The sequence below is a fragment of the Anomaloglossus baeobatrachus genome, chromosome 2, assembly GCF_048569485.1.
Source record: "Anomaloglossus baeobatrachus isolate aAnoBae1 chromosome 2, aAnoBae1.hap1, whole genome shotgun sequence".
In the NCBI taxonomy this organism is placed as follows: Eukaryota; Metazoa; Chordata; class Amphibia; order Anura; family Aromobatidae; genus Anomaloglossus; species Anomaloglossus baeobatrachus.
Window position 1 is genome coordinate 541,552,824 of NC_134354.1, and position 14,693 is coordinate 541,567,516.

Genomic DNA, 14,693 nt, shown 5'->3' on the forward strand with positions numbered 1-14,693 from the left:
AATTATTTAGTAAATCCACATTTATTAAGCTTAACAAAAATATATAACAAATCACAGTTTCAGTGTTCTATAAGTTTCACATCACAGAACTATGAACAAGTGAAGATTAAAAGGTGCTTTACACGCTGCGACATCGCTAGCGATCTCGTTAGTGATGTGACACACCAGATCGCAGATAAGATTTGCCGAGATCGCACATAGGTCATTTTTTGTAGTGCCGGTCACATGTGCGATCTCGGCAAATCTTACGTGCGATCTGGTGTGTTACATCGCTAACGAGATTGCTAGCGATGTTGCAGCCTGTAAAGCACCCTTATCTCCAAAACGAACAATACAATCACTGTATAAGGCTTTATGCACAAGCTGCATCTTTCTCTGAGTGCACCTTGAGTGCATCTTTTTTCCTGTGGTCACAGAAAACACAGCTTGTGGCCCAAAAAACGTATGATGTTTTTGCCGCGTTTTTGTTAATGCGTTTTTAAAGGAGAAACAAAACATGATAGGATAATTGATAGACAGCTAGAATAGATATATAAATAGAAAAGATAGATAGAAAGAACATATAGAATAGATAGAAAGAATTAACAGAATAGCTCAATAGATAGAGCAAAAGCTAGCTTGGCCAGCTGTTTTCTTAATTATTTTTTGGCAAAAAATGATGTAGGGTCCCCCCCATTTTCATAAACAGCGCAAGAACAACAGCAGCTGCACTCTGCTACCCTCAGCTGTCTGCTGTAACTTGGCTGGTTATGAAAAATAGAGAGAATTCCACACTTTTTTTTTAATTATTTGATTTATTAAAAAAAAAAAAAAGACTTTTTCTAAAACCAGCCAAGGTAGAGCAGACAACTGGGGGCTAATATTATTAGGGTGGGAGTGACCATTGTTATTTGGCCCTTTTCAGCCTAACAATAGCAGCCCACAGCCGCCCCAGAAGTAGCTCATCCATTAGATGCGCCAATTCTAGCACTGGACCTGGCTCTTCCTGCTGCCCTGGTGTGGTGGCAATCTGGGTAAACCGCTGCCCTGGTGTATTGGCAGTCTGGGTAATAAAAATTGCTAAATTTTCAACATTTTTACCAAATTTACGATATTTTCACAAATAAACACAAAAAATATCTTCCTAAATTTTCCACCATCATGAACTAATATGTCATGGAAAAAAAAAAACCTGTCTCAGAATCACTGGAATCAATTGAAGTGCTCCAGAGTTATAACCTCATAATGAGACACTGGTCAGAATTGTGAAATTTGACCTTATCAGGAACGTGAAAAAAAGTCTTGTGAGGTGAAGGGGTTAACATGTACCCTCTGGTTCTCTTATTACTATTTACATTGGTATTATAGTTTAATGTGGTCACATTAAACCACACACAGCAGGGCTCGGAAGGGAAGGAGCGCTACTTGAATTTTTGAGCACCATTTTGGCTGGAATAGATTGCGGATGCCATGTCACATTTGAAGATCTCCTGACATGCCAAAGCAGCAGAATCCCCCCACCCACAAGTGAATCCATTCTGGAAACTACACTTCTCAAGGAATTCATTGTAGGGTGTAGTGAGCAATTTTAACCCTTAGGTGATTCAAGGAATGTTCTTAAATTGGGCTTGAAAAATAAAAAATTACTACTTTTCAACTAAAATGTTGCTTTAGCCCCAAGGTATTAATTTTGAAGAAGGATAATGAGAATAAATAGACCATACAATTTGTTAAACAATTTCTCCTGAGTTTGCCAATATGTGGTCAAAAACTACTTTTGAGGCACAGTGCAAAGTTCTGAAGGGAAGGAGCACCATACTGAACTGCAGATTTAAATGGAATGGTTTGGGGGTGCCATTTCACATTGGCAGAGCCCTTGACATGCTAAAAAAGCAGACCCCCATAAGTGACCCCATTTTACATCAATCAATGAATTCATTTAGGGGTGGACAGAGCAAATTGACACTACACGTGTCGTACATAACTTTAAACCTTTAGTTTATGAAAAAATAATTACATTTTTTTTCACTAAAATGTTGTTTATCCTCAAGTTATTCATTTTTATAAGGGATAATGAGAAAAAAATGAAGCATAGCGTTTTTTGAGTAATTTTTCCTGATGGTGTCAATACCTTTCATGTAATTGGGAACTACTTTTGAAGTAGAGAGCAAAGATAAGAAAGGAAGGAGCGCCATATTGAGCTTTAACATTTGCTGTAATGATTTGCGGATGCCATGTCGCATTGGCAGAGCCCCTGAGGTGCCAGGACAGCAGAAATCCCCCACAAGTGACCACATTTTGCATTCTGCTCCCAAGGAACTGAACAAAAAGTGCAGTGAGCATATTGACACTACAGGTGTGTCATAAAATGTTATACTATTTGACAATAAAGAAAAAATAATTGCATTTTTGCCACTAAAATGTTTGAACACTAGATTTCCTCTTTCCACAAGTAGAATAGGTAAAAAAGACCCCATAATGTGTTACACAATTTCTGTTGAACGAGGCAATATGGGACTGTACTGTTTGTTAAGGCTCCAGAGGAAAGGAACCCTATTTGGAGAGCCCCTAAGGACCAAAAAAGCAGAAATCCCCTCAAGTGACCGCATTTTGGAAAATACATCCCTCTGGGAATTCATCTACATGTGTAGTGTCGATTTTGTCTCTGGAAAACACCCATGGAGTCAAGTGCAGTGAATTTTGCAGAATTAAAAATTGTAAAATAAGCACTTATAGTGCACAGTACATTGCAGTGCCCGTACATTGTGTCCAGCTTGTGGTTCTGGAGACACACATACGGTAAATTAAGTGGGCTCTCCTTACTTCAACAATGTCAAACATGTGAATGCTAACTGTGGTTTAGACACACTGCGGTGCTTAGAAGGAAGGGGAGCATTTGGATTGGGGAGTGCAGATGTTGCTAGATTTATTTTCTGGGGGAGCTATAGTGCTTTTCTAGAGCCTTTGTGCTACCAGTAACGTGAAACTGTAACATGAGTAAAGGCCCTGTCACACACAGAGATAAATCTGCGGCAGATCTGTGGTTGCAGTGAAATTGTGGACAATCAGTGCCAGGTTTGTGGCTGTGTACAAATGGAACAATATGTCCATGATTTCACTGCAATCACATATCTGCCAAAGATTTATCTCTGCATGTAAAGTGGCCTTTACTTTAACAGATGACAGCCCTGAGTGGGGATTTGTTTTTGTGGGTTGAGTTGAATACTATTTGTTGGCAATTTTTGTTACAAAACATTCTGGATAAGTACACATTTATGTTTGCGCTATGCTGACCAATTACATTAGGTTTTCCATCTACATCTCCAAAATACATGATACAGGTGAAACCCCCAACAGATCTATTCAGTAGGAGGCAGAAGAGTTACACAAGACTCAGTTTGGGCTCTGTTCAGCAGTGTCCTTCTTTTCAAAGGTGCACAACACCGTTGTTGAACGCACTTTTGTGCAGACATAAAAAGATGGACACTGCCAGACCACAGGCCACATGGGAGTTCAAAGCAACTCCATCTGCCTCATTACAGTGAATTCTCTTTTACGAATTTTGTCTGAATCACGTTTGTCAGAGATTTACATGTACTCCTTGAAGTAAGTGTTCAGCGTAGAGTGCAGAATAAATGTGAGCTGTGTCTTACTGCAATTTTTGAGAGGCAAAATAAAGAAATCAACAGCAGTTTAAGAACTGATTTTACTATTTTTTACGCCATTCATGTTGCGGTGTAAGTGATAGGGCACCTTTATTCCTTAGGTCTGTAGGATTACTGCAATACCAGATTTATATAGTTTTTTCAGGTTTGCTATTATCACACTAAAAAACGACTAGGTCAGTGCATTCTGGGGGGGTGGTTCCAGGAGACAGAAATACATTTATTTTTCTCCATATTCAGTGGAAGCATGTTTAGGTCATACAGGAAGATTTCAAACATGCAGCCTGGCATTGTCATGATAAATAACGGCTCTTCGAAAACGTAAGAGGAGTGCTACCATTGCTAATAATATAAGCTGCGTCCAAAAGGCTGTGAACCCTGATCGTGGACACGCAGACCTTCTAAGGACCAGTTCTTTTTTTATTATTATGTCATAATACATAACACCTTAAAAGTCAAAAAGGGTGTAGTTTGTTTTTTTTTATTCATGATTGTATATAAAGTTGTTTTTGACACCATCAAGATTTAATCTGGTAAGTGGGAGGTCAGTGAAAAAAAATGGAAGTGACTACTGCTGGGACCCTGTGACTTCTCAGTCATCCAGCACCTCCCAGATGACTTCTGGTTACGGTTCTATGTACATCATATGCTGATTTTTAATCTTTTTCCCTCTTATATTAAAATAGATAGATTACTCAGGGGTATGGTTACAAAGGCATTACTAATCTCTTAGCATCTTGACAACAGTTAGTTTAAACATCAAACCTCTGATAGTTTCACTTCTAACAATGGGGGTGAATTGAAAACAGTTAAGTGTCAAAGTTGCCTGGAGGGGCAGGAGTGATCGGACATGCAATTATCTAAAATAGTTACAAGCTTCCATGGTTTACTTGTAATTTATGGTTGGTAAAAAGCTGCCAGTAGCTGTGGCTACACATCAGGTGGTGTGAAGAAGCATCATCTAGAGAGCTAGGAGCTAGAGCCAACTTGAATTCACTGACCTTTTTCTAAGAAAGTTTGTCCTCCCAGATGAATGCACGGATATGGCGACATGCCATCAGCTTACTATCCTGTCAGTACATTTTTATATTGAAACAATTCACAATAAAAAAGTAGAAACCTTTTGAGGCCACAAAGACACACTTAGAAGTATACATTCCATTTTCACAAATATGTAAACCCTCTGCAATTGTAGATCAAAGTGAAATAGAATATGGAAATCAGAAGCTTCTAATAATACATTTAGCATGTGCTTGTAAGTCCTTGGAGGAAATAAAAAATTTACTTATTGGTGTTCTCACTTAAGTCCTTCTGTTTTTTAGATACTTACCAAAAATCGTACATGAAATCCAGATACCGTTATAACTTTCCTGCTGAATTCAACATATTTCATAATATGCCAATTCTCCCGAAGGTCTACAGTTTTATTCTGATTTGTCATTAAGTGGTTTACCAGGCTAAGACTAAGCATCTCCCTCTATGGATAGTAAAGAGTTCTGCAGGGGAAATCTTCATTATACTGTTGCCCAAAACGTTTTAGAAAACTACAATATACTATATATACTAGCTCTATGCTAAGGTAACTACAAAAGCTTGGTATTAGAAGGTCCAAGCTGTCAATTAGAAGTGGTGAAGACCTTTATGCTCTATATATTAGATGTAAATAAATCTAATAGTTATGTACTCTGTACCAATATGTCATAATGCCTTTTGGCAAAGAATGCGTAGTACCACAGAAATGACAATATACAGCATGTCATTTACACTGCGCCTAACAATATCAGATCATGATTATAGTCTAAAATCTTTAATGTGGTACCTGATATACTAATACTATAGCAAAGAACACAAGCTTTGATGTAAAAGAACAAATCCACCAATATTAAAGAGTTCCTGGATATACTACAGTATTCAAAAGATGAATAATTTAGGTATTCGCTCACCAGGAGATGGTTGATTAGAGCCTGTTCTCCACCCTCTCCTTGGAAGTAACCGGCGCATGGTAGAAGACGCACTGCGATGGAACTGTGTGACCCTGGATGAAAACCTAGTGCCATGACCTTCGCTCCTCTCTCTTAATCTATGCAATGACATGAGTGTTTTTGGGATTACAAGGTCATGCTACCATGGAGTACAAAGCTTTAGGATGAATCTCTTCTCCAGTGCATAAGAAATCCAATCTGGTCAAATAAAGCTGAAGGAGAATATTTTCTTTTTCAGGCAGGCAAATTCACTCCCAAAATGTCCACAATGTTACAAAATTTAAGAGGCTTCATCTTCATTAGCTAAGAATATCTAAAGAAAAAAATCCAGTGTGAAGATGATTCAGGTTTCTGCAGTCCTCTAAATCCCAGGTTTCTTCCTCATTCATGTCATTAAGGTGCCAGAAGACTCTATGTACAACTCAAGAAGTCAGACGTCCAGTATTCATCATGCTCCCCCATAAGTGTAATACCATTGTTCCTCTCCTATAAAAAAGGCTATGACACAATCTAAAAAAAACCAAAACCTATGAGACAGCAAATCCTCCGAGGTATACGCTTGCTCTTCAGATACCGATAGCTTTCCTTAAATCTCAGTAGAAAGAAAAGCTTTTGCTGAACTTCTAGATGTATTGTACAGGAGGGGGGGGAAGTAACTGTACAAAAAAAGAAGAGTTCCCATGGAGCTTCCAGAAAACAGCTACGCCTGGAAGGAAGGGAGGGAAATGATTCTCCCTGTTGTAAAACATCACAAGGAAGACTACTACTGCCCTGGTTTGTTTTAGGAAGGACAAAGGGGAAAATGACTCTTTCTGATTTACTTGGCAAAAGCAGCTATTTCCACTGTTCTGTGCAGCCATGCCCTGCACAATGAGGGGTCTAATTAAAAATAGCATACTCCGCCAAGAGAGCGAGCCTGTAACCTGGCCGCTTCAATGAACTGGTTAACAGGTTTTCATTGAAGACACCTGCCTAATCCCTGCAGAGCCTATTACAAGTGACACTCCATATCCTAGGTGACAAGGTTACAGAAATAGACCTGTTTATCACATTAGTAGGCAGTGGAAAAAGACGGCAATCTCCTACAATTAGGGGAAAAAAGTTATCATGCATAAGTGCACATATATGTGATCTTATTACATGTGAGATCGGAGAATTTTCTTGCTCAAAGCACCAGAACTTTCATAAGATTCATATATAAAGATATAATGTTGAAGTGAAATACTCAGGCTGGCTGCCAAGGGATAAAAAAAAGGAAAAATGTTCCTAATGTACTCAAAATGCAGCTAAAACGAAAATATTCCATGGCCTGGGTGACCCAGAAAGCCCTTTATAGGAAGACATTCCTCAGAACTGATGTCATGACTAGTAAGATAAATATACCAGTTACTCTATACTCTATATATATATATACCTTATATGTGAAAAACTTGGAACTGCGGATTGTTTGCGGAATTTGATATTAGAACCTTTTAAATCTTTATCGGGATTTGCCGATCAGAAAAAAAGAAGTTCTGCAGCAGCCTATTGCACGCTACTTGAGTAAGTGAATTTTCCGAAATGCAACAAACCACAGCAGCTCAGCTCGCTCATAAAGAGATTTTCTAATTAAATGGAGAATTTGCAGTCGCTTGGAAATAATGTTTGGAGGTTCATCACATCAGCAATGTCTAGACATTACAGGAAAAGGTCAAGATTTCAGAATCAAAGGCATTTACTTAGCTATTGTTTAAGAACAGAGGTTGGGGGACATTGAGGAGGTCTCATCATCTTATATGGGAAAAATTATGATGTTATTGTAAAAACAAGCAATTGTGTAATTTTCTTATTAAAAATTCTCTCCGCTCGGATTTCTAATTCTATAGTTTATTTTTTGTTGCCTAGGCTTCCAGCTAGAAAACCAAACTAGTCTGTTGAAAAATTAGATACTTTATTACTTACTTGATAAAAACAGTCAAGGTGATGTTATTGTGAACACAGGAATACCTATAATAGTGGTACCACCAATTAGAGCGTGGGAAAGTGGAGGCCTAGTGGGTAAGGAGTAACAGACCCAAGAATATTAAAGGGTATGTAGGATGACTCACCCTCCACTTACACCTAGCTAACAACGAAGGTTAAGCACCCCAATGTTGGTGGTGCCCCCGCTGCTCCACGTTGGCACTTCCTTCATGCCGCTGTATCACGAACTGATCAGGTATCAACCACCAATAGCCAAAAACTTAAAGTGATGAAAAACAGTCAGTTATAGTGAACAGTAGGTAGGGAGGACACATGAATAACCCAAAAATGGTAGTCCTAATAGGTATAGAAAATAAATAGAACACTGTATAGGCCATAAAGAGATACTTATCAATAAGAAGTCCTCATGCTGATTCCGACGCATTTTGCCCCCTCAAAATGCCTGGGGGTTTATCATGGGATTCTTTATACAAGAGGACTAAAATGAGCCTCCTGAAAAGTGGCCACCTACGTAAACAAAATATAGAAAATGGAAAAGCAGCTGACACTAACCAACCCATGTAAATGAAGGATGGTTATCTGCTTAGTGAATTAAATTAGAAAACATACCTGAGCATGCCCAGACTGTCTCTTCCAGATGTAAGTACGCTGGCCAATTGCCTATTGCATGGCGAGGGTTGTACCTACCCTAAAGGCAGTGGAACACAAACAGCTATCCTGCAGTCTATCAGCAGTAATCTGTTTCCTAGGCAAAGAGCGCAATGCTTACAAGCTCTTCACTATACAGTTTGTAAGCGCTGCTCTAAAGCTGGTCAGATTGATTTATCTGGCCAGCTTTTGTGCCACTGCGCTGCTCTGATGCTGTAGAGGGCAACTGCCTCCTCTTGCAGAATTGGAGTACACAGGGTCAGTAATGCAACCATATCGTAGTCTGAGCTGTCATGTCATGTGTGTGCTTCACAAGAATGATGACATGACAACCCCCTTTAGTTGTCTCATGATATCTTTAACCAAAGACACTATTCATCTGTCACACAACAGCAAGCAATTTCATTAATTGAAAACTGATGCTGCAAAAAATAGAAGATGGTGGGTTGTGTGAATGTACTTGGCTGAAATCATCTGTCACTTCTTTGGACAAAGGCCCAGGAAGTAAATTGGATGAAATGTCAGTGCTAACTCCTTATTTGCACGCTGCATAAGCAGGGCACTCTCAACACTCCCAGGAGAAGGAAGGAATGGAGAGAAACACTGCTGACTTGCAAGGACGAATTAAGAGACTGTAATTAATAGGTTATATCAAAGACTTGGCTAGGATTTTCTTTACTCTGTCCACCGCCATAACCCTCTAGTACATCACCTGGAAATTTTGTTACCCATCCACACACAGGGAAATATAAAAAAGGGTTCGGACTTGGAATGACTGACATGCAACAGGACCCTCTCAGAAAGAGGGACCAATGGGCACTTACCCCAGGGTACCACGAACATAGGGGCCCCTGATAATCTGTGTATGTTAAAGCGTAACTAAACTTTCAGACAACTTTACAAAAGAAGGATGGCCGCGTTTAACTGAGCATTTTTCATGCTGATGACCTAGTAGTATGATGCCTCCTTCATCCTTAAAACAATAAAAATATAGCCAGAATAAGAAGAGATTGTTATCTTAGCTAACAGAGGTCAGATAAGATTCCAGCTTCAACCATCCTACATCCCACAATCTGTTCTGCTTACTGGCTTCCCCGCACTGTCCTGGCCCTCTTTCCCGGAGGGGACGCCAGTACTTCCACCTTCCCGGCCGCTCAACGGTGGCTGCTCCGTCCCCAATCCTGTTGCGGCATCCTGGGGTCTGTGCATGCCGAACGGGCCTCCTGGGAGTTCTCTTAGTGCGCATGCACACTTTTTCTTAAAGGGCAAGTACACCCTGTGGCTGAGGCATCAAGTATTTAAAGGCAACGTCTCCTTAAGGGAGGTGCCTGGGCAATGTGGTCTACATGTTGGTAGTTGTCAGTGCTGTGTTCCATATTGCTAATACCGGTCTCTATTCCGGTAACTGACATACCCGCTGCTGCATCTACTCTGCTAGCCACTGCTGCATTGTACCCTGTCGGCAAAGTTTGCTATACTGGCCACTGCTGCATCATACCCTGTTGGCCAAGTCTGCTATACTGGCCACTGCTGCATCGTACCCTATCTCGGTTGCACCTACTATATCAGTGACTGTCCATGTCCATACCCCTGGGGTCAGCTGCCACAGATCCAGTCTTCCCAAGTGGCACCTGGTTTCCACCTGCAGCACAACACCCTCACCTTCAGTGGCTCTGGTGAAAACCTTGTGTGAAACCATAGTCAAGCATTACACTTTTAATGTTTTAACACCAGTTTTATTGAAGTGCCAATAAAATAAATATATGTTTAATATTATTAATCTTTACTTTTTATTTCTGTGAGTGGTTGTTCTAGGGGCCCAAGCAAACGGATTTGCCCAGAGGCGCATAATGCTGTTAAAACAGCCCTGGCATGCATCAATGTCAAATTACAGAACTACAGATTATTAGAAATAACTACATTTTTAAAGGCATGCATTGTATATAGTGGACATAACAACATCTAGAAACAATTTCTATAAACAATAAATAATGAGTACTTTAGATGGAGACGAGAGGGAAGGTAGAGCAGTGTCTGTGTAGCAAAAAGGTGCGCATCTATGCAATTTATCCCATATTAAAAAAAATCCTCTCTGCTCTCAAGTACAGAGGGATTTTTAATTGTATAGTGTACAGCTCGATGCTTAGATTGCCGGCCACCCTGCAGTCCCAGCCTGGCTCATAACCTAGGTAAAGAGTAGGCTCAATGCTTTACAGCAGCTTGCTGTGATGTTAGCTGGATCACTGAATTTCAATAGCTTCAGTCCTCCTGAGTAAAAATAAGTGAACCTGAACGGTCAAGTTTGTGGTTTGTACCAGACATCTGGTCTCTGATGCTCGAACTCTAACATGAACTTTTCTGAGTTCGTAGTTTGGGTGCTGTGCGTATGCATGCTAATAATTTTTGTTGAGCGGCTGCAGTGCAACCAATCAAAAAGCTTTTTTACATGTGGAAGATGCCTATACATTGCTGTGAACAATAAATGTAAAACAAACAAATGACGTGGGGTCACCCCCATTTTTGTAACCAGTGTAGGTAAAGCAGACAGCTGTGGGCTGCAGCCCTCAGCTGTCTGCTTTAGCTTGGCTAGTTATCAAGTATTGAAAGGATCCCATGCCATTTTTAATTTTTATTTTATTTAAATAATTTTAAAAAATGGCACGGGTCCCCTATTTTTAATAATTAGCCAGGCTAAAGCAGACAGTTGAGGGCTGGTATTATTAGGCTGGGAAGGCCCATGAATGTTTGGCCCTTCCCAGCCTAAAAATAGTAGCCCACAGCCACCCCAGAAGTGGCGCATTCATTTGATGTGCCAATTCTGGCTCTTTGCCTAACTCTTCCGATTGCCTTTGTGCGGTGGCAAGTGGGGTATTACTTTTGGAGTTGATGTCAGCTGTGAATTGAGAGCTGGCATCAAGCCGAGGGGATTGTAATTGATAGGCATCTCTAGGACACCCCCATTATTAATCTGGTAAGTATAGAGTTAAAAAACACATTCACAGGAAAAATTGTTGATTTGAATAAAAACTCACTCACACTCCCTCGTTCACCAATTTAATTAATTTAAAAAAACCCTCAAAGTTCCGATGTAATCCAATGGTGTAATGTCCCACCACGTCCATCACATCCTATGAAGTTTAATTCTGAGAACGAGACTCCATAGCTCCCTTCCAGTCAGTGGCAGATGCAGAACCTGTCAGAATGAGGGTCCATAGGTCATTCTTGGTCAGCAGCAGGCACGAAATTTCTCATGCTCCTGAGAAATTCCGTGCCTGCTGCTGAACGGAAGTGAGCTATGCAGCCTTGTTCTGAGAATGTTCTCAGAATGAAGCACCATAGGATTCGAAAGTCTAGCTAAACCTGGCGAACCTGAACTTCCACAGCTCCGCTCATCTTCACTTCTGAGCTTTTCCCATGCTGCAGAAACAAAACTGCGCTCCTGAAAGTAGAACTTGAAAAACCCCTTTACGGTTAAGGGGATATTTTTTAGGCTTAAAAATGTAATTCCCAATTTCCCTGCCTTTCCAGAAATCACGGCTGTAAAAGTTCTCTTTGTGATGAAGTGATGGCATGCGACACATGCAAACACCACTAATTTCAGAGACCTTGTCATGAATTCATTAACATTATGCCTCCAGCACTCTTGTGCACACATATGCCATGTTACCACTGCAGACCATATGAAAACTGGCAGTGACCACCCGAGTGATAGCTCTTAAATAGTAGGGCATTAGGTAAGTATAGATTTTATTCTGTTTCAAAACAGTCCATGCCATTAATAAATTGTAAGTCATCCCTGGTCAATCCTTTAAGGCTAGGTGTGCACGGTGCGGATTTACAGCGGATTTACTTCAGATTTGCTGCAGAAAATGTTTCTAACATTTGTGCAGTCAATCTCCAGAAAAACCTATGGGTATAAAAAAAATGCTGTGCGCACACTGCGTTTTTTTTATACCTGCGGATTTACCCGCGGAATTTCAGCTGCGGAATTAATGTGCATGTCACTTTTCTGCAGGTCCCTGCGGTTTTGCCATTAATTATTGGTAAAAACCTGCAGGGACCAACCTGCGTAAAAACCGCGGCAAAACCGCACTAAACCGCGGCTAAACTGCATGCGGATTTCATTGCGTTTTTTTAACGCAGGTGCGGGATTCTTTCAGGGGGTCCGGTTTTTCCTTAAGAAAAAGTCATTTTCTAGTGCGCACATGGCCTTAAAGGGGCTGTCCCAACTTAGGACAAAAGTCTGCGACCACTGCTGAATCCCATAGTATTGCTGGTATGAGCACACGCATGCCCATTCAGAAAATGATCACAAATATGGACATTACCTTTAAGCAACTGTTCTATAATATGCAACAACCTAGTAAGGCTAGATGCTGCAAGTAATTCAAAATAATTAGGAAGAACATCAATAACAGGACCCCGAGACATTAACAACTTAAAGGGGTGGTTCACCCATTTTTTTTTTATTTTCTCTGAGTGTAACTTATCATTTTAGGTGTTTTCTTCATTGGCTTCTATTTGCAGTTCTGGCACTGAGCGGCGCTATCCTGCACGCTCAGTGCCGGTCACATAACCCCCTGGTGCTGCGGCCGCTAGTATCCTCTTACGTCCCATCAAGTTCCGGACTCTGAAACTGGACGGTGACGTCAGGGGATGCAGGTGCCACTCACATTGATTGACTGTGCTGTGGGCGGTGACTACCGCACATCACAGCCCAGTATCAAGGGGAGGACGGAGGGCGCCAGTGTGGAGCGGTGAAGAGGGCCGAGCGTCCGGCAGATGTGTGAGGCAAGGGGCGCCAGTGTGGAGTACAGGGGGGGGATTCTTCAGCTGAAACCCCCCCTGTCACGTAAGTATCTGATCTCACTCTCCACCCGCCCGCTCTGCTCCGATGTCAGGAGAACGGACGGTGTGATCTTGTGCTCCTCCCAACAGCACTACAGGACGCAGCAAGACATTGAGAAGCTGGTGATATGCAACACCGCATGTGTCAGAGCAGAGCGTGTCAGAGCAGAGCATGTCACCGCTCTGCTCTGTTACCAGTCCTGCTGCATGGGACCAGCTGTCTCCACTCTGTCACCTGCACAACAAGTCACAGAGTGGGGCAAGTTGGTGACAGAGCACCTCTCTCCCCCCCTCTCTTCTTTCCCCCTCTCTTCTTTCCACCCTCTCTCCCCCCCTCTCTTCTCTCCCCCACTCTCCCACCCACTCTCCCCTTCTTCTCTCCCCCCCTCTTTTCCCTCTCTCTCCTTTCCCCCCCTCTCCTTTCCCTCTCTCTCCTTTCCCTCCCTCTTTTCCCTCTCTTTCCCTTTCTCTCCTTTCCCTCTCTCCTTTCCCTCCCTCTTTTCCCTCTCTCCTCACTCTCACTCTTTTCCCTCACTCTCTCTCTTTTCCCTCACTCTCTCTCTTTTCCCTCACTCTCTCTCTTTTCCCTCACTCTCTTTTCCCTCACTCTCTTTTCCCTCACTCTCTTTTCCCTCACTCTCTTTTCCCTCACTCTCTTTTCCCTCACTCTCTTTTCCCTCACTCTCTTTTCCCTCACTCTCTCTCTTTTCCCTCACTCTCTCTCTTTTCCCTCACTCTCTCTCTTTTCCCTCACTCTCTCTCTTTTCCCTCACTCTCTCTCTTTTCCCTCACTCTCTCTCTTTTCCCTCACTCTCTCTCTTTTCCCTCACTCTCTCTCTTTTCCCTCACTCTTTTCTCTCTCTCTTTTCCCTCACTCGCTCTCTTTTCCCTCACTCGCTCCTGGCATGGTCAGTACAGAAATCTCTCGATCATGGAGGGGTGAGAGGGAGTAAAACATGGAGTCCCTAATGTGTCTGTGTATTTTTTTCTAATAAAGTATTTTTCTCTTTGTGATGTCTTTTTTTTTTTTTTTTTTTAACCCTTTATTGGAGATTCTTAATGGCCAGGTCAAACTTGGCCTGGCATTAAAAATCTTAGGCTTTATACCAGCTGGTAAAACATAGCTGATATTAACCCTTCATTACTCATTGAGCCACCTGGCACCAGGCCCACTGGAGGAGTTGGATACAGCGCCAGAAGATGGCGCTTCTATGAAAACGTCATTTTCTGGGGCGGCTGTGGACTGCAATTCGCAGCGGGGGGCCCAGAAAGCTTGGGCCACCCTGCGCTGCGGATTCCAATCTCCAGCTACCTAGTTGTACCTGGCTGGACACAAAAAAATGAGCGAAGCCCACGTCATTTTTTTTTTGTAAATTATTTCATGAAATTCCTGAAATAATTTAAAAAAAGGGGGGTGTTTCCCTATATTTTTGGTTCCCAGCCGGTTACAAATAGGCAGCTGGGGGTTGGGGGCAGCCAGTACCTGCCTGCTGTCCCTGGCTAGCGTACAAAAAATATGGCAAAGCCCACGTCATTTTTTTTTAAAGTTTTTAGGCAAAAACCTTTAAATAAATAAATAAAAAAAAAAAGGCTTTCCTGGATTTTCCAT

At 41.6% G+C, this 14,693-nt stretch overlaps 1 protein-coding gene across 6 annotated transcripts in view; it reads right to left on the reverse strand.

Moving 5' to 3' along the window:
* Positions 1-14,693, reverse strand: part of MCF2L (MCF.2 cell line derived transforming sequence like) — a 305,257-nt gene that overhangs the window by 191,110 nt on the left and 99,454 nt on the right. The window contains exon 1 of one of the 6 annotated variants that reach the window (XM_075336648.1): positions 5,588-5,609. The exons of the other annotated variants lie outside the window; for them this stretch is intronic. The gene's annotated coding sequence lies outside the window, so the exon portion shown is untranslated. Of the gene's footprint in view, positions 1-5,587; positions 5,610-14,693 lie in introns of those variants that run through there. 6 annotated transcript variants of the gene reach the window in all.